The sequence below is a fragment of the Lepidochelys kempii genome, chromosome 8 (assembly GCF_965140285.1).
Source record: "Lepidochelys kempii isolate rLepKem1 chromosome 8, rLepKem1.hap1, whole genome shotgun sequence".
Classification (NCBI taxonomy): Eukaryota; Metazoa; Chordata; order Testudines; family Cheloniidae; genus Lepidochelys; species Lepidochelys kempii.
In genome coordinates this window covers 42916335-42935819 of record NC_136387.1, presented here as the reverse complement: position 1 = coordinate 42935819, position 19485 = coordinate 42916335, and the positions used below count along the sequence as shown (strand labels likewise).

The window sequence follows — 19485 nt, the reverse complement described above, 5'->3', positions numbered from 1 at the left end:
CCCAGTTATACTCTTGGCCTCCACAACATCCCATGTCAATGAGTTCCACAGGTTAATTGTTCATTGTGTGAAAAGTATTTCCTTGTGTTTTTTATTTAACCAGCTGCCTATTAATTTCATTTGGTGACCCCTGATTTTATCCTGGGAAAAGGTAAATAGTGCTTCTCTATTCATTTTTTCCACATAATTCATTATTTTAGAGACCTGTCATACCCCCCTTAATTGTCTCTTTGCTAAACTGAACAGCCCTAATCTTTTAGTCTCTCCTTGCATGGAAGCTGTTCCATACCCTTGATCATCTTACTTGCCCTTCTCAGAACCTTTTCCAGTTCCACTATACCTTTTTTGAGATGGGGCTACCAGAATTGGACACAGTATTCCAGGTATGGGCGCACCATGGATTTAAATAGTGACATTACAATATTTTTTCTTATTTTCTATTTAATCAGTTTGATTTTGAGAGATGTTCAGCTGTCACTGAAGTCAAGAAGAGAGGAGCTGAACACTAGCAAAAGAAACACAGTAAAGTTTAACATATCAGTAAGTGTAAGCAGACTATAAATCTTAGTAGTCAACAGAAGTGTGTGTTTCTTGTTTAAACAGCTTCAACAATGTAATATGAATTACCTTGAAATCATCAAATACACTTAGTTTGAAAGGGAACATTCTGGAAACTGGGGAGGGCAAGTGCAGAGTTATGTTAAAACATAAAATAAATGAAGGCTCAAAAGTTATAGCAGAAAAAAATCTGACTTGGGAAAAGTGAGTAATGAGAAAATGAGTGAGACAGTGGAGTTAAGAATAAAAGCAGCATTCAAAAGTCAATTAATATAACCACTTTATATTAAGGATGCATTTATAAAAGTTTATAAAGCATTAAGAAACCAGTCTCAGATGTTTCAGTAGATGGCTAATTGATTATTGTATATAGATATAGAGAGTGTGGTTGCTTATAACCGTCTGTAACAACTTCTACTTATGTGCTTATAACCATCTATAACACATACTACTCACATCTGTAACATGGTTATAACATCTGTGGCTCATTTATGAACCCTTTATAAACTATTTACAAGTATACCCTTAATATAAAGTGGGATTAATGACTCAAAGCAAAAACCAGTGGACATTGGGGCTATCTGTAAGCAAGTGAAGGAGGTGGAGGTAGAGCATGTCTCAAACCTAATCTTTTTGCTAAAAGGTACCACGTTCAGGGAGGAAAGTGCAGGACAGGCCTTCACAGGGGAGCATGTACGTATGTGGGAAAGGAAGAGCGAGCGATGAGCTCAGATTTCTTAGAGTGATGCAAAATGCTTCGCTGATGCTCTGACACAGGTGTGAGTCAGAGAGCATGGGCTCTGGCATTTTCCTTGTAGTAATGACACACAAGATGTGCTGTTTAAATTATATACAGGCACATAGCATAATATCCTTGCTAAGGACATTGCACTAACCTGTGATTGGCCTGCCAGTGCGGGGAAGGAAAGCAAGGATTGTAGCTTAGAGTGGTTGAAAGGTGAATTTTTGTTAGCTCAAGAGACAACAGAGGGTATAGAACTTATAGAGGCTGAGTTTTTGGACCAGAATGTTCTTTCCTTGGTGCTAGGACTCACTCCATGTGCACAATGTCACTTGCTTAAGAGAACTCACACTGTGCAGGCTCGAGTCAATGGTAGAGATGACATTTGCAAGGGATAGCCAGATATTTTTCCTAGAATAGGCTGCATTAAAATGGCAGTCCGTATCAAAGTGGATCCTAGTATCACTCCACATTGCACATCTTAGCATAGTTAAGGCAAAACAAAGAGCAAGATCTATGTTCTATCTGACATCACAAAGAGAGTGGCAACACGTGATGCATGTACAATTACAGATCACAGAATACTTGCCAAGGTGCAGTTACTGTTACTGTAACACACTGCAGACTGCCCACGTGGCCTAAACTGGTAGCTGATCTCTTTAGTTCAGGTATGTCCATTACCTATGCCTGGCGCTCTGTTACTTCACTGACGCTTAGCTGAATAGACTCAAAAACCACAGGTGTGTGCTCTGCAAGGAAAGATTGGAAGCATTTCACGGTCAATCGTGTGGCTCTGTATCCAAGCAGAGACAGGCTGGATGCATGAAGGCACCAAGAATTTCACAAACTGTCCAGTGGAAGCGAAGAGGATACTCTTATTCACCTCCCCAACAGCTATGGCATAGGATTACCAATAGCTCTCTATGCTGCAATCCATCAGTCTTGTATCATGATCTCTGCGACTAGGGCTCAAGCCTCCTGACTCATCTGTTGAGGCCATCTGCTAATTAAGGGAACCTGTAATGCTCTATATTAAATACGGTATAACTGGTTATGCACAGGTTCCAACATCCCCATGGGAACCCCTTGGTGCTTTCTTCCAGGCTCTGTAGACTACATTATCACTTCTGAATACAATCCTATTAGCTAAGTATTTGCATCTTGTTTGCCATAAGCTGTAGTACATAATACATAGTACATAGCTGGTTAAATAGATTGGTTACATGTAAACTCTTGCCAGGGCCCTAAAAACTTTTCGGCAGGTTTTAAATTCAACTCATGTGCTTCTGTGGATAATGTTTTCTCGCAATCCTTATGGGTTCCTCCTGTGTTCATCCTTTAAAATCTGGCTTTAGAACCATGAAAGGATCCAGAATATTGTGCTCAGTACTTACAAGTGCAAGACATGCTTAGAGCATTCACAAGAGCATTGATCCTCACAAGGACAGAAAATAACTATTTAATCCTCACAACAGCGAATAAACATAAAATAATTACTCATCATAGTCCCCCAGTCAGGTGTCTCCATTTTAACAGAGGGTGGAAGAGAGACAGTGATTGATTTGCCCCGGACCCCCCAGCAAGTTACTGGCAGAGAGAGAACTAGACCTCAGATCTCTTGACTCCTAATCCCATGCTTGATCCAATAGGTCCCACTGCTTCTTGGGAAAGCTAGCTTCAGGTGTTAGAAAGGCAGCTGCAATTCCAGTGATCCCTGCGAGGCTGATGAACCTAAACAAAGACCCCTGAAAAAGCAGCAGGGGATATAAAATCCAGGCTGTAAAGCAGAGGCTCAGCCTGTGCCTATTCTGCAGATGACCAGAGTGCCCAGAGAAGCTGAACATAATACTCCGATTGAGCCTCCTGCAAGCCTGGGTTTAATGTTTGCATGGCCCATTCAAACGCCATTCAAATGTAGGCTCCTGCCCCACAAAAAGCCTGTCAGGCTTGTCCACTTCCCCACAGCAAGCCTCAGGAGCCTGGTTGATATCTGTTGACTGTGAGGCCAGCCCCTTCTGTAGCTGAGTGGTAGAATCATAGAATACCAGGGTTGGAAGGGACCTCAGGAGGTCATCTAGTCCAACCCCCTACTCAAAGCAGGACCAATCCCCAATTAAATCATCCCAGCCAGGGCTCTGTCAAGCCTGACCTTAAAAACTTCTAAGGAAGGAGATTCTACCACCTCCCTAGGTAATGCATTCCAGTGTTTCACCACCCTCCTAGTGAAAAAGTTTTTCTTAATATCCAACCTAAACCTCCTCCACTGCAACTTGAGACCATTACTCCTTGTTCTGTCATCTGCTACCACTGAGAACAGTCTAGATCCATCCTCTTTGGAACCCCCTTTCAGATAGTTGAAAGCAGCTATCAAATCCCCCCTCATTCTTCTCTTCCGCAGACTAAACAATCCCAGTGCCCTCAGCCTCTCCTCATAAGTCATGTGTTCCAGTCCCCTAATCATTTTTGTTGCCCAACGCTGGATGTTTTCCAATTTTTGCACATCCTTCTTGTAGTGTGGGGCCCAAAACTGGACACAATACTTCAGATGAGGCCTCACCAATGTCGAATAGAGGGGAATGATCACGTCCCTCGATCTGCTGGCAATGCCCCTACTTATACAGCCCAAAATGCCATTGGCCTTCTTGGCAACAAGGGCACACTGTTGACTCATATCCAGCTTCTCATCCACTGTAACCCCTAGGTCCTTTTCTGCAGAACTGCTGCCGAGCCATTCGGTCCCTAGTCTGTAGCAGTGCATGGGATTCTTCCGTCCTAAGTGCAGGACTCTGCACTTGTCCTTGTTGAACCTCATCAGATTTCTTTTGGCCCAATCCTCTAATTTGTCTAGGGCCCTCTGTATCCTATCCCTACCCTCCAGTGTATCTATCTCTCCTCCCAGTTTAGTGTCATCTGCAAACTTGCTGAGGGTGCAATCCACACCATCCTCCAGATCATTTATGAAGATATTGAACAAAACCGGCCTGAGGACCGACTCTTGGGGCACTCCACTTGATACCGGCTGCCAACTAGACATGGAGCCATTGATCACTCCCCATTGAGCCCGACAATCTAGCTAGCTTTCTATCCACCTTATAGTCCATTCATCCAGCCCGTACTTCTTTCACTTGCTGGCAAGAATACTGTGGGAGACCGTGTCAAAAGCTTTGCTAAAGTCAAGGAACAACACGTCCACTGCTTTCCCCTCATCCACAGAGCCAGTTATCTTGTCACAGAAGGCAATTAGATTAGTCAGGAATAACAACCTGAAAATCACTCTATCACAATAAGTTCACGTCTGCAATTCCAATAGTTTGTTATACTTGAAAAGCAACTGCTTATTTCTTCAGGCCACCCTTTAATTATCACTTCTTTAAGGATTCACAACCATATTCTGTTAGCTGTGGCAATTGACTTTACAATCAAATCTGTGTAGGCTTAAATCTGTGTGTCTAAAGTCTTCTCTGGTTTCATGGAGGCCACTACCATGGAAAGTGCACCTGGAGTGAACATGAATTTACTGGGTGTGGAGATAACCAAATCATACTTTTGCTGGTTTATCATCAATCTTTGAATCAATAAGGTACAGTCATTTAGCAGTTTGCTAAATAATGCTATCAGGGGCTTGTGGTCTGTTCGAACTTCCACTATCTGTTGATAAACATAATGACTGAATCTCTCACAGGCAAACAATATTCCTAAAAGCTCCTTCTCGATCTCTGCATATTTGGTTACTGCATCAGTCAGTGCTTTCAATGCATATGCCAGTGGTTGCCAACAATCCTCATGCTTCTATAAAATCACTTAACCCAGACTGTGAAACATCTGCTGAAATTTGAATAGGTCTTCCTGCTGCATCAAACTTCAACACTGGTTCTTGCATCAGTTGTTGTTTTAAACCTTCCCATGATTCCTCCTGTTCTGCACCTGAATACCATTCATTTTTATTCTCTAGGAATTTTTTCAAAGCTGCTGCTTTGGTAGATACATTAATTAGGAATTTTCCAAGATAATTAGCTGTTCCCAGGAACCATTGGACATCTTTCTTTGACTGGAGACGTGGCATCATTTCAATGACTGAAATCTTGCTCTTATCAGGTTTTACACCTTCGTTGGAAATAATGTCCTCAACAGAAGTCAGTTCTGCAACCCCTAAAACACATTTCTCTCTATTTAATTTGAGGTTTGCAGCTCTAATTGCATCCAAGACTTCCTCAAGTCTATAATCATGCTCCTCTTTCATTGAGCCCCAGATGACGATGTCATCCATTGAGGTGTTAACACCATTAATATCAGGTTTCAGAGTAACAGCCGTGTTAGTCTGTATTCGCAAAAAGAAAAGGAGTACTTGTGGCACCTTAGAGACTAACCAATTTATTTGAGCATGAGCTTTCGTGAGCTACAGCTCACTTCATCCGATGAAGTGAGCTGTAGCTCACGAAAGCTCATGCTCAAATAAATTGGTTAGTCTCTAAGGTGCCACAAGTACTCCTTTACTTTTCACCATTAATATGTTGATAGATAGTGGTGGGTGAAATTCTGTGGCCTGCGTTGTGCAGGAGGTCAGACTAGATGATCGTAATGGTCCCTTCTGACCTTAATATCTATGAATCTATGAATCTATATGTATGGTATTGTGGCACACTTCTGGTGCTGAAGCTATGCCAAAGGAGGAGGAGGAGTTAACTTCAAAATGACTGCAGTTTCCTTCTCATTCAGCACTTCTGACACCATGTAATGATCTTGGGGTTCATTAAATAACAAACCAGTGAATGAGAAAGGAATTAAACTTTAATAAAACAAACAGGACAGCTTCTGTTGTGAGCTGCTGCACAGAGCCCTGCAGTGTTAGGAAACCTTGCCTCCAGGGAACATCTCCAAATTCCCATATTTACAACAACTGTCTCCAACTGAGGGAGCATCTTCAAATCACAGTTTTCCATAAACATATCTCTACACCACTTTCATTATAAATTAAGCACTGCAGGAGTGGTAAAGTGGGTGCTTGACCTCAGTGAAGACAGCAGTATTAGTTGGTGGGGCTGGAATCAAGCCCTGCAGTTTTCATAGGGAAAAGGATAGAGGGGTTTGGATACAGAAAATCCTATTTTTGTAAATGAAAAATTGATAATTTTAATAAATATTTTTATTTTAAAAGTTATGAAAAAACTAATTGACAAATGGTCCCACTTTGGAGCCTGAAAAATGGAAGCAACTATGAAATTTCTCTCAAAAAATATTTCATTTTTCAACCAGCTCTCATGGGTAGAGTCTCCTAGAGACGGAATTTCAATGAAACTGCAAACATGCAGTGCAGAGATTAAGAAAAAAATTGTCTGGCAAGAGGGTTTAAAATCTAATAAAGAAAAATTCCATATTGCAATATTAAACGTCTAACATGGGGAATGTATCAAGGGATAATGCTAAGGCTAAGATGGAAAAGCAGTTCTGCAGAAAAGGACCTGGGGATTACAGTGGATGAGAAGCTGGATATGAGTCAACAGTGTGCCCTTCTTGTCAAGAAGGCTAATGGCATATTGGGCTGCATTAGTAAGAGTATTGCCAGCAGATCATGGGAAGTGATTATTCCCCTCTATTTGGCACTATGGAGGCCACATCTGGAGTATTGCTTCCAGTTTTGGGCCCCCCACTACAGAAAGGATGTGGACAAATTGGAGAAAGTCCAGCGGAGGGCAACAGAAATGATTAGGGGGCTGGGGCACATGACTTATGAGGAGAGGCTGAGGGAAATGGGCTTATTTAGTCTGCAGAAGAGAAGAGTGAGGGGGGATTTGATAGCAGCCTTCAACTACCTGAAGGGGGATTCAAAAGAGGATGGAGCTCGGCTGTTCTCAGTGGTGGCAGATGACAGAACAAGGGCAATGATCTCAAGTTGCAGTGGGGGAGGTCTAGGTTGGATATTAGGAAAACCTATTTCACCAGGAGGGTGGTGAAACACTGGAATGGGTTACAAAGGGAGGTGGTGGAATCTCCATCCTTAGAGGTTTGGAAGGCCCGGCTTGACAAAGCCCTGGCTGGGATGATTTAGTTGGGGTTGGTCCTGCTCTGAGTAGGGATTTAGACTAGATGACTTCCTGAGGTCTCTTCCAACCCGAATCTTCTATGATTCTATGATTCTGTGAAATGTCAGGGCATAAACAGGAATCACAGCCACTGCTAGAAACTGACATGAATCATTCCAACCTGCTGCAACAAATGTCCAGAAGAAAAGCTCTGTGTGGCTCAAAAGCTTGTCTCTCTCACCAACAGAAGTTGGTCTGATAAAGTATATCACCTCACCCACCTTGTCTCTCTAATATCCTGGGACCTACACAGCATTCAGAGTAACCATGTCATACAGAGAGTTACTACAGAACAATTATAAATGGCTATAGGACCCAAGCCACACTAATAGGGTAGAGAAGCACAGGAAACTGTAAGGCCGTAAGGGTCTAGAATCCAGGGCAGAAGAGCTCCTAGGTAGCTCTATGATGTCACCAAGCAGCAGCTGTAATCAGCTTGCACTCCACTACCCACTGTGGTCACAGACTATGGGAAGGCCCACCTCAAGGGGTCTGATAGTCAGCAGTCTCATGGCTCCTGATTGGCTCCCCCGCCTGTATAAACCCAAGGGGCATTCTGGGAAGTATCCAGGTAACGGTGTTGGTCCTCTGTTGATGCCATGACTGCTCTTTGCTCTCGAGCTCCTGGCTTTGATCTTGGCTTGATTTGGACCTTGCCTCCTGAGCCAGATTCTGAAACCCGACTCAGACTGACCCTTGGTATTCACCCTGGTCTAGAACCTGACTACGAGCTCTTCCGCTACTCCCAGCCTCAGGTTTGACCCAACTCTGACCCTGGGTCCTGACTGCACTTGTTAGGGTTCTGATAGGAACTGTTAATGAAAGTGTTACTTTCTTTCTTACTTGGTGTTTGATTAAAGCAAACCAGTCATACTGACTGATGCTACCAGCAGTGGACTGGGTTTTGCTTTAATACACAGGATCTCACCCTGACTGCTGTTGCTTTAAGAGCAGTAACTGGAACTGCAGAATTATACCCAGCTTGACACAGGTGTTTGCTATTGTGTTTGTGTGTAGGTTTCACTAGGATATTTCTGGTAAATAGCATGTGATACTGACCATAAGCCATAGCAAATCAGTTTTAAAAATCTTTAACCAAATGACCTCATAATATAAAAGTTAATGTTGAGATTACAGAGATACCAGTTTAATCTAGAGCTAGTCAAAATGAAGAAGTTTAGTTCTGTGGAAAATTCTGGCATTTTGAAATCAAAACAAAAAGTCAATTTCCCATGAAATGAAAATGCTGAATAATTTTATTTTGGAAATATTGAAATGACCTTATTGATATGTCTTGTTTCAATAAGGACAAAGCACTTGATTTTTGACTTGATCACTTCTATTTTATTATTCAAAATGAAATCCTTCAACCTTAATGAAAAGAAGCATTTTGATATATTTTGTCAAAAATTTAGACAAAATAGATATGTTCCCATAAAATTATTATTTTCTAGAATCAGCATTTTCCAGCAGAAAACTGTTCTACTGGAAAATTTTCAACATGCTCTAGTTTAACCTAAGAAATGTGTTGGGTAAGACTCTAATTATCGTAGACGCATTGTTGATGCTGAGTCGCTTGGAACACAATATGGAAGCCTAAGTGAGCAGGTTTATTGATGTCAATGGAGCGCTGACAATTTGCACCTACTGACCATCTGCCTAGTGAGCTCATAACATACAGGCGTTATGACATTACGTGTATAGTTGTCAGGCTACCAGTGTTCAAAACAATACCAGAGTGATGGCCCACAGCTGAGAGGGGTCTCCTTCCTAGTCATCATTTTTGGTCTGTTCATGTTGATTTAATGATTGTTGATGATGTAATTACAAAGGATTAAAAAAGGTGATTCCAGACAACATGAGGAAAGCAATGCCATTTCACATTCATAAATGGGCTCTGGGTCTGGAATTAGACACAAGGGAAGCCAGCAAGAACTTTTGCTAGGTGGGGATGATGGCAAAAGGGCCAAATTCATACCTGGTGAAACTCCACTTAAGTCAGTATAGTTATACCGGTGATAAATGTAGGTCACTCATTGCTGATGCAGGTGTGCAATGTTCAGTGTGTCAAAAATAAATTAGTCACAACAACCTAAAGAACCATGACATCCTCAGAATGACCTTGGCAAAGTGTATCAACTGAAAGAAAAGGAGTACTTGTGGCACCTTAGAGACTAACCAATTTATTTGAGCATGAGCTTTCGTGAGCTACAGCTCACTTCATCGGATGCATGCCGTGGAAACTGCAGCAGACTTTATATACACAGAGAATATGAAAAAATACCTCCTCCCACCCCACTGTCCTGCTGGTAATAGCTTATCTAAAGTGATTATCAGGTGGGCCATTTCCAGCACAAATCCAGGTTTTCTCACCCTCCACCCCCCCACACAAATTCACTCTCCTGCTGGTGATAGCCCATCCAAAGTGACAACTCTTTACACAATGTGCATGATAATAAAGTTGGGCCATTTCCTGCACAAATCCAGGTTCTCTCACCCCCTCACCCCCCTCCCAAAAACCACACACACAAACTCACTCTCCTGCTGGTAATAGCTCATCCAAAGTGACCATTCTCCCTACAGTGTGCATAATTAAGGTGGGCCATTTCCAGCACAAATCCAGGTTTTCTCACATCCCCCCCACCCCCATACACACACAAACGCACTCTCCTGCTGGTAATAGCTCATCCAAACTGACCACTCTCCAAGTTTAAATCCAAGTTAAACCAGAACATCGGGGGGGGGGGTAGGAAAAAACAAGAGGAAATAGGCTACCTTGCATAATGACTTAGCCACTCCCAGTCTCTATTTAAGCCTAAATTAATAGTATCCAATTTGCAAATGAATTCCAATTCAGCAGTTTCTCGCTGGAGTCTGGATTTGAAGTTTTTTTGTTTTAAGATAGCGACCTTCATGTCTGTGATTGCGTGACCAGAGAGATTGAAGTGTTCTCCGACTGGTTTATGAATGTTATAATTCTTGACATCTGATTTGTGTCCGTTTATTCTTTTACATAGAGACTGTCCAGTTTGACCAATGTACATGGCAGAGGGGCATTGCTGGCACATGATGGCATATATCACATTGGTGGATGTGCAGGTATACGAGCCTCTGATAGTGTGGCTGATGTTATTAGGCCCTGTGATGGTGTCCCCTGAATAGATATGTGGGCACAATTGGCAACGGGCTTTGTTGCAAGGACCCAACACTCTCACAAATCTTGGGAGACAGGCCAGTCCTTGCCTACAGACAGCCCCGCAACCTGAAGCAAATACTCACCAACAACCACATACCACACAACAGAACCACTAACCCAGGAACTTATCCTTGCAACAAAGCCCGTTGCCAATTGTGCCCACATATCTATTCAGGGGACACCATCACAGGGCCTAATAACATCAGCCACACTATCAGAGGCTCGTATACCTGCACATCCACCAATGTGATATATGCCATCATGTGCCAGCAATGCCCCTCTGCCATGTACATTGGTCAAACTGGACAGTCTCTATGTAAAAGAATAAACGGACACAAATCAGATGTCAAGAATTATAACATTCATAAACCAGTCGGAGAACACTTCAATCTCTCTGGTCACGCAATCACAGACATGAAGGTCGCTATCTTAAAACAAAAAAACTTCAAATCCAGACTCCAGCGAGAAACTGCTGAATTGGAATTCATTTGCAAATTGGATACTATTAATTTAGGCTTAAATAGAGACTGGGAGTGGCTAAGTCATTATGCAAGGTAGCCTATTTCCTCTTGTTTTTTCCTACCCCCCCCCCCGATGTTCTGGTTTAACTTGGATTTAAACTTGGAGAGTGGTCAGTTTGGATGAGCTATTACCAGCAGGAGAGTGAGTTTGTGTGTGTATGGGGGTGGGGGGGATGTGAGAAAACCTGGATTTGTGCTGGAAATGGCCCACCTTAATTATGCACACTGTAGGGAGAATGGTCACTTTGGATGAGCTATTACCAGCAGGAGAGTGAGTTTGTGTGTGTGGTTTTTGGGAGGGGGGTGAGGGGGTGAGAGAACCTGGATTTGTGCAGGAAATGGCCCAACTTTATTATCATGCACATTGTGTAAAGAGTTGTCACTTTGGATGGGCTATCACCAGCAGGAGAGTGAATTTGTGTGGGGGGGTGGAGGGTGAGAAAACCTGGATTTGTGCTGGAAATGGCCCACCTGATAATCACTTTAGATAAGCTATTACCAGCAGGACAGTGGGGTGGGAGGAGGTATTTTTTCATATTCTCTGTGTATATAAAGTCTGCTGCAGTTTCCACGGCATGCATCCGATGAAGTGAGCTGTAGCTCACGAAAGCTCATGCTCAAATAAATTGGTTAGTCTCTAAGGTGCCACAAGTACTCCTTTTCTTTTTGCGAATACAGACTAACACGGCTGTTACTCTGAAACCTGTATCAACTGACTGATTTCTGAAAGCAAAGACTATTGATTGTAGCTGACTTAAGTTCATTTTACTTGGACTTAAGTCTACTTCATAATGTCTTAATAGAAACAGGGACTTGTCACATGAAATCCATCTTTTCATGACATGGAATTTCTGACTAGGTGTTGTCAGTTCCACAACAGCAATTCTATATTTAAAGCTTCTGTAAAACATTGGATTTCTGACCACATTACATTGAATCCAAAGCAAAATAGATGGCTCTAATCGGAATGTACCCAGAATGTATGCAATCAAGCATGCAGTGTTATGGTTTCTTAGCTAGTATAGTATGTGACCATTCAACGAAATCCTTAATGGATTTGCACAATGAGGGAAGTTAAAGGTCTCCTTTGAAATCTTCACCCTGGCATAGCCTTACTAGTCAATGCTTAACTGTACAATTTGTGTGTTGCCTGAACGTAGTTTGTGGTATTTCACTGTGCTGTCATAGTAGATTGTATATATTCCTCTGGGTGCCAGATCCCACTCTCAGACAGGGAAATCTGCTCCTCCCACACACACTTGAGCAATTTAGCTCTGTGTAGGTGGAAGGGTGAGGGAGTGTTATTCTCCACCACCACTCAAGGTCAGAGAATGAGGCTGCTGTGGAACCACTCACTCACAGAATGGAAAAACAACCCCTCTGCATCAGTCGCACAGGTCATTGTGCCACTGTAGCAATGTGAATGTGGATCCGTTGTCTTCCTGGTCTGTTTCCAGCCAACCATAATCATGGCCTCACATGCCTGTCCAGGCACTGCTGGTGCACCGTTCCTTTTGGTGGTGCATATGGAATGTGTTGGATTTCTGCTCCACAGGTGACTTTTAACCCAACCCACACAGTATCATTTTGGCTGGGACTCTAAAGATTATAAGGACAAGATGTGGCACAAGTAATCTTCAGAAGAGCAAACACAACACCAAATCCCACATGCTAGCTGCTTCTGGCCTTCTCTGTTAAGTTGTCTTGCTTAATATAATTTCTCTGCAAACCATCACTGGGCAATTCATTGTCAGCCAGCAGCCATGCTTAATTGAGCTATTCTGGATAAAAAAAAATCTAGTGCATGAAGGGGCCAGTATGTAGCATATTTATTTTATTTATAGGCATCATTATGTTTATTGCCATAGTGGACATGAAGGTTGACAATGACAGCTGTAAACAACTGCCACATCTGATTTAAAAAAATAAAACCTGTATGAAATAAACAGGAATTCAAAAACTCCCCTTGGGCTTTAGAACAATAGTTCAGGCCTCTTCAAAGAGTGCATAGAAATAATCTGTCAAGCTCTGTAGGGCACTTAGCTAGTGCTATAATGTATGCAATAGGCACAAAGTCTACTGAACACATTTCAAATGGAAATCAAAATACTTTCATACCCACAGGATCATTCCCCCAAGACCTTCAGTGAACTGTTGTGTGGCACCATGTTCTCATGGCATACCTACTTTCAAGGCTTTCTGAGCTGGATTTCCCCATGAGACCATAACAATATTGATCAGTCCGGATGTTCCAGTGCAGTGGCAGAGACAACCCTGGAGAGAACACTCTTGGAGGGGTGTGTGTATACAGTGATGAAAAGCCAGAGGGCAGAAACATAGGTGATGAGTTATATGGGCCCATGGTGCCCTTGCTCCACCAATATTCAGGAATGTGGGTCTGGCTCCACCAATGTTTGGGTTTATATTTAATCAGATCCATCCTGTCCATGGGATGGACTGGGGCAATTGCCCCGGGCCTCGTGCTTTGGGGGGGCCCCACGCTTCACGGGGACGCAGGGTCCAGGGCAGTCTGGGGGGCTAGCAGAGGGCCTGGTGCCAGCAGTAGCGAGTGACCTGGCCCCAGCCTGCCCTGCTCCACCCCGCCCCTTACCGCCCCTGCCCCACCCCCACTCCAGCCCTTCCCCCAAGCCCTCACCCTGCCTCTTCACACCCCTGCTCCGCCCCCATTCCACCCCTTCGCCCAAGACCCCACCCCTGCCCCGCCTCTTTTTGGCTTCCACCCCCTCCCCCAAGCGATGCCAGGAGCTGGCGGGGCGGAGCAGAGCGGGCTGGGAGCGGGCTGCTTGCCTCTGCCAGCACCAAGACCACTGCTAACCCCCCAGGCTGCCCTGGACCCTGCATCCCCCTGAAGCGCAGAGCCCCCCGAAGAGCAGGGCCTGGGGCAGTTGCCCCAGTCAGTCCTATGGACAGGACAGCTCTGCTTGGACCCGCTCTGGGCACCACCAAAAATTATACACACCTGGTGCCCATGGACAGAACCAGCCCAGCTCAGAGATGCTGAGCTGGTCAAAATGTCCCATGATGGGAATTCTAACATCAGCTTTTCTTCAGAGAAACCTCCACCTCAGTTTGGCTCATCCCTCTCTATAACAGCCTAGCATTCCCAGTGACAGTAATCCGGTCCAGTCACCATATTTCTAAGAGTAAAAATATCTCATAACTACAATAGAAGGATAAAGGGCAACACCACTGCACTTTGCGTGCCTGTCTGTGTAATCCACATTCCCACTGTAAGTGCTAACTCCTGAGAGGACTTCAGTTGAAGTCAATGGGCCTGCTTTTACAAGTGAGTTTCCATGTGTGTACAGCCACCACCTACAGAGCCTGATACTCCGGCTCAAGCAGTAGGGATTCATGCATTTAGCTCCAGAGACTCCTGGGTCAGTCACTGTTGTGTTGGCTTAGAGGTGAGTGTCATACAAATTCTACAGCTGCACTCTCCATTTGTGTGGTATAAGCTTGGAGAACAAGTCCAGACACTATCCTATAGCCTTCTTTGTAGTAAACTCTTTATCCTAGAGAATAGAAGGAAGCAACTGAATTCAAGAGTATGAAATCTGAAAGGAGAGTGACTGCATCAGTGTGAGAGCTCTTCCTATCAATGGAACTGAACTCAGCAGAGTGGGGGAGAAGTAGTTCTTGCCTGGGAGGGAGGGAGGGAGGGAGGGAGTGTACTGGGAGATGAAAACTCTAATTAAAATAAAAAGAAAAGGAGTACTTGTGGCACCTTAGAGACTAACCAATTTATTTGAGCATAAGCTTTCGTGAGCTACAGCTCATGAAAGCTTATGCTCAAATAAATTGGTTAGTCTCTCACGAAAGCTTATGCTCAAATAAATTGGTTAGTCTCTAAGATGCCACAAGTACTCCTTTTCTTTTTGCGAATACAGACTAACACGGCTGTTACTCTGAAACCTCTAATTAAAATAATAATTTCTGGTGGCACCCATCTTGTTGTTCCTCTTTTCAGTTGTGGCAGGAAAGGAGCTATCAGATACATCACTGTAACTGTTTAATTTACCATTTCTGGATAACAGTAAAGTGCCTTCACCAAAGGTGCGTGGTTAAAGAAATTAAATAAATAAATACATAGGAAACTTTCTCTGAGGAAAGGACAAGACATACATTGTCCTTTAGCTTAGTACAATCATTCCACTAATGTTTACTATCCCAGTTACTTACTGTTAGCACCAGTAAAGAGGTGGGTTTTTCCTTCTTCCAGAGAAGTTCATGTGTGAAATCAGGTGCGTTTTCCCTCCATTGCTTGTTGCATTGTTTTCGCTTAGCCCTGGCAAGCTCTTGTTCACAGACTTTCTCATAGGGCAAATAAATTGAATTTCTTTTGCTGCAAGAGTCATGTGCTTATGAAGCTTTCTGCCATGGAAAAAAGATTGCAAGGGGATTCAGTTTGCTATCCAAGTCATGATTCTGTGCATTCATTGTGAATGGTGACTGTGTGTATATGCCTTAAGCTTTATCCAATCAAATCATACAATAATAAATGTACGGAGGTAAGTGAGCCTTCATATCAGCTGAACTACAGAAAATAAGTAGTTATTTTACATTAAACCTAATTTTAATGCCCCAGGACTGTAGTAGATCATCCTTAGTCTATCCCGGATTTGGTGCTTCTTATTGCATATTTTTGACTGTTTTGAGTCTAGTTTTTAAATGTCCCAAGTGATGGGATTCCACCATTTCTGTAGTCTAGCTGCTCACTGAAGGTTAGTTATTTCTAAGGCTTGGTATTTAAGGGTTAATGTCTGCTGTTTTATAGACTGAAGGTAAAGCCACTGCAGATTAACTAGAAGGCAAGTGGACATAAATAGAACACAGAGCTTGTGACAAGAGGAGGGTTATAGATAGGGCTTCTGATTTTTATGTTTTCACCCATAAATACTGATAAAACACCCCTGAATTATTATTTTTTTAAGGGAGAGAGAAAGAAACAAATCAGCATTTATCCAATAAATACTGGAAATGGTTACTTTTATCTAAGGGCTTCTCTATATGGAACAGTAACGCAGACGATGGGGGGTTGATTTCTAAAGTGAACTATTATGTTGCGCATTAATTGGTCTATGTAGATCCTCTGGTGTGCACTAAATGTTATTTGAAACAGTACTACATTAAAGCACATGAGGGAACCTGGCAGAGGTTAACCATGATAACATATACTACTGTAATGAGCAATGTGTATTATATTACTTATTACGGTATATACAAGGAGAAAGTCAAATTGCTAAAAATACACTGTCAAAAATGAAATTAATAAACCTAAACAAAGCCCTATTTATAGACAAAAGAGATGGGTGATATGAAGTCCTGTGGACTTCTCTGAAGAAAGAAATATTGATACTATTTTTTTTTGTGCTGCACTTCTAGTTACAGTTTGGTCTGGACAAATAATTCCTACTGATGAATCATTTAGTCAGTGGATTTTGCTTCTTTTCCACTTGCAAATTATCTATAAACAGATCATGTTTTTTTTCAAACACATTTGATGATCAACATTTCAAATGTCAATAAATAAATTCTTGGTTTTAGCTCATTTGCAAGCTCTTTGCAAATGTTTGATATTCAAATTATGAACTGTTTTGATTGAATACATGGGTCAAATGACAAGTTTCTGTTCTCTGACTGAATGAATAATTCTTAGACTCAGGGTCTCAGTGCAAATACCCAGGCGTACGTGTTTAGAATTCACTTACATGAGTAATTTGCAATATTCACTTAAAAATTTACGGTTAAACTAATGTTCTTTCCAGTAAGCACACGGGGTCTTATATTCTTCTTGCCTATACCAGTTTTATCCTGGTGCAACTACGCTGAAATCAGTGGAATAAGAAATCAGTGGAATAATTCCTGATTTACATCAGTGCAGATGAGGAGAATCAGTGCCACTTGCTAGAATGGTCATACAAAAGAACATAGTAAAAGTGAATGAGTTGAAACCTTTAAATGAATAGTCAATTCTATATTAATATGAATATACTACTGATGAGTGTGCGCATTAGTTTAGGAATTTAGCAGTGCAAGCAGAACACAAGATAGGGACTGATAAGTAGGCATATTTGCAGAATGGACTGAAGAACCAACAATGTTAATGCAAAGTCAAGGTTACATAGTTGACAAAGAGTAGTTTGGAAATTCCAAAGTACAACCTTAACTCTGCCCCCTACTTTCGCTAGGTGGTGGCTGGGGGCAGCACAATAGTATAGATAAAATTCAGTGCTAACACGGGGAATGTCATGTGCACTGAGAGGAGTAATTAGAACTTCCCGTACACACTTCTGAATTCTAAGCTACCTGGAAGTAGCCATGAAATAGACCAGGGCATCGCTGTAGGCAGCTCACAAAAGTCATGTGCTCAGTATGCAGCATCCGTCCAAGCAACAAATAAACATGAATATTGTATATAAAGAATGGCGTAGATAGTGATACTGCAACCGTTATAATGCCATTATATAAGTCGATAGCACAGTCTCACCTTGAAGGCTGTATTCAGTTCTGGTCATCCCTGCTTGGCAGAGGTACAGCAGAAATAGAAAGGACCCAGAGAAGGGCAACAAAAATAGCTAGATGAGAGTCAGAGTGGGACTACTTAATTTCGAGAGGAGACACATGATGAAGTATAAAATAATAAATGGTGCAGAGAAGAAAAAGCAGATGCTCCTTTCTCATACCTGTTCTCATAATACCCAAGCTATAAATAGCAGTGTAGTCCTGACAGCCCAGGCTAGTGGCTCAAATACGACCCTACCCAAAAGCCTGGGTATGTACTTGGGTGAAAGCCCATGTTACAGCCTGTGCCACTGTGGCTGCATGGCTATTTTTAGCACACTGGCTTAATCCAAGTTAGTTTAGTCATGCCTACATGTGCTGCAGTCACACCTCCTGATTGCAGTGTAGAGATACCATAGCAAAAGAGGACCCCTTCCCCAGAGTGCTTACAATCTAAAATGCCAGCCTGAGAAAGGAAAGATTATCATCTCCATTTTACAAATGGTGGCCAGGGCCATTACTGAGTTGACCCAGGCCTCTGTGACAGAGCCAGAGCTCTTGAATCCCAGTTTAGTGCCTTAATTATAAATCCCGACTTCCCCTCTGTCACAATTGTCCTCTGCTAGTTAAGCATGACTCAGTGCTCTGTAGTTTAGTGAAACAGCAGTATCCAGATGCTGTGCAGTGTGGACTTAAACAGGTAGAGTGCCCCAATAATGTGATTGGGAGCTGCTTAAGAACTTGGGGAATGCCACCGGGAAGTTGGCATGTGCTCAGGGTACCAACACTGGCCCCTTCTCAGTGGGCTGTGGAAAATGTAGAGAAGTGTTTTGATATCTGCAGCGCTGTCAGCTGAAACTAAAGCTGCTGCAGATGTTTGGCTTGACTGGGAAGCAGGTGCACATAAATAGAGCAGAGTGTGGCAAAGGGGTTAGTGGAGGAAACAGAGCACAATCTGTAAATGAAATTAAAAAAAACCTCATTGGAATTACTTCCCTGTGCTGCAGTCTTTATTCCAGCTTCCATGGGGAGATGATGCCAGAGCCTAATATTGCTCTCTGTCAATGTTTGTGGTGGTATTCAGCCTCTCTTTTCCACTCCTTAGGCCTAGCTATACCTCTTTGCAAATCTGCTAAACTCTTCCTCTCATATGGTGCTTACACCATACATATATTCAGAAATTGTTTCAGTTGAAGAGGTGCCCAGAACAGAGTGCAGTATTCTGAGTGGAGTCTCAGGGACCCCTGAAGACAGGGTGAGGAATACTTGTGGCACCTTAGAGACTAACAAATTTATTTGAGCATAAGCTTTCATGCGCTACAGCTCACTTCATCGGATGCATTCAGTAGTGGGTGTATTATAATAACTCCCTGCTTTGTATGAGCAGTTCTAGGTGTTGGCTTTTTCCCCACCACATTGCAAACTCCTGTCTAATTCACTGCCCACTATAACTCCTTAATGCCTTTTAGCATTACTGTGTTCCCAGTTCCTCCTTGCTTTTGAATATTTGCATTACAGATTAATTTTCCCCAGGTATATTAACTTCCATATCTCCAAATCACCTTCAGGTAGTTTTTCTGTCCATGAACATCCTTTTCTATTGCTCCTGTATATTAAGTACTATTTGCAACTCTTCCCAATTCAGTACAATCTGCAAATGTGACCATCTGACAAGAAAAGGTCAAAGGTCAGCCAAGCAACAATATTCTCCATGATAATCAAGGTCAGTATTCCATTGGATCATAGTCTAGCTGATAGCCTGATGGTTCTTGATAGAATTTGCTCCTATGGACTCATTCATGCAAAACCATCATTGAGTTAGCAGCAAATCTTCATGCTGTGCATTTATTTTGTGATTGTCAC

The 19485-nt window shown here is 42.5% G+C and overlaps 1 protein-coding gene across 2 annotated transcripts in view; it reads left to right on the top strand.

Annotated features, from left to right (window-relative positions):
• LOC140916532 (transmembrane protein 121) overlaps positions 1 to 19485 on the top strand; it is a 186404-nt gene that overhangs the window by 26169 nt on the left and 140750 nt on the right. The window lies entirely within an intron of this gene.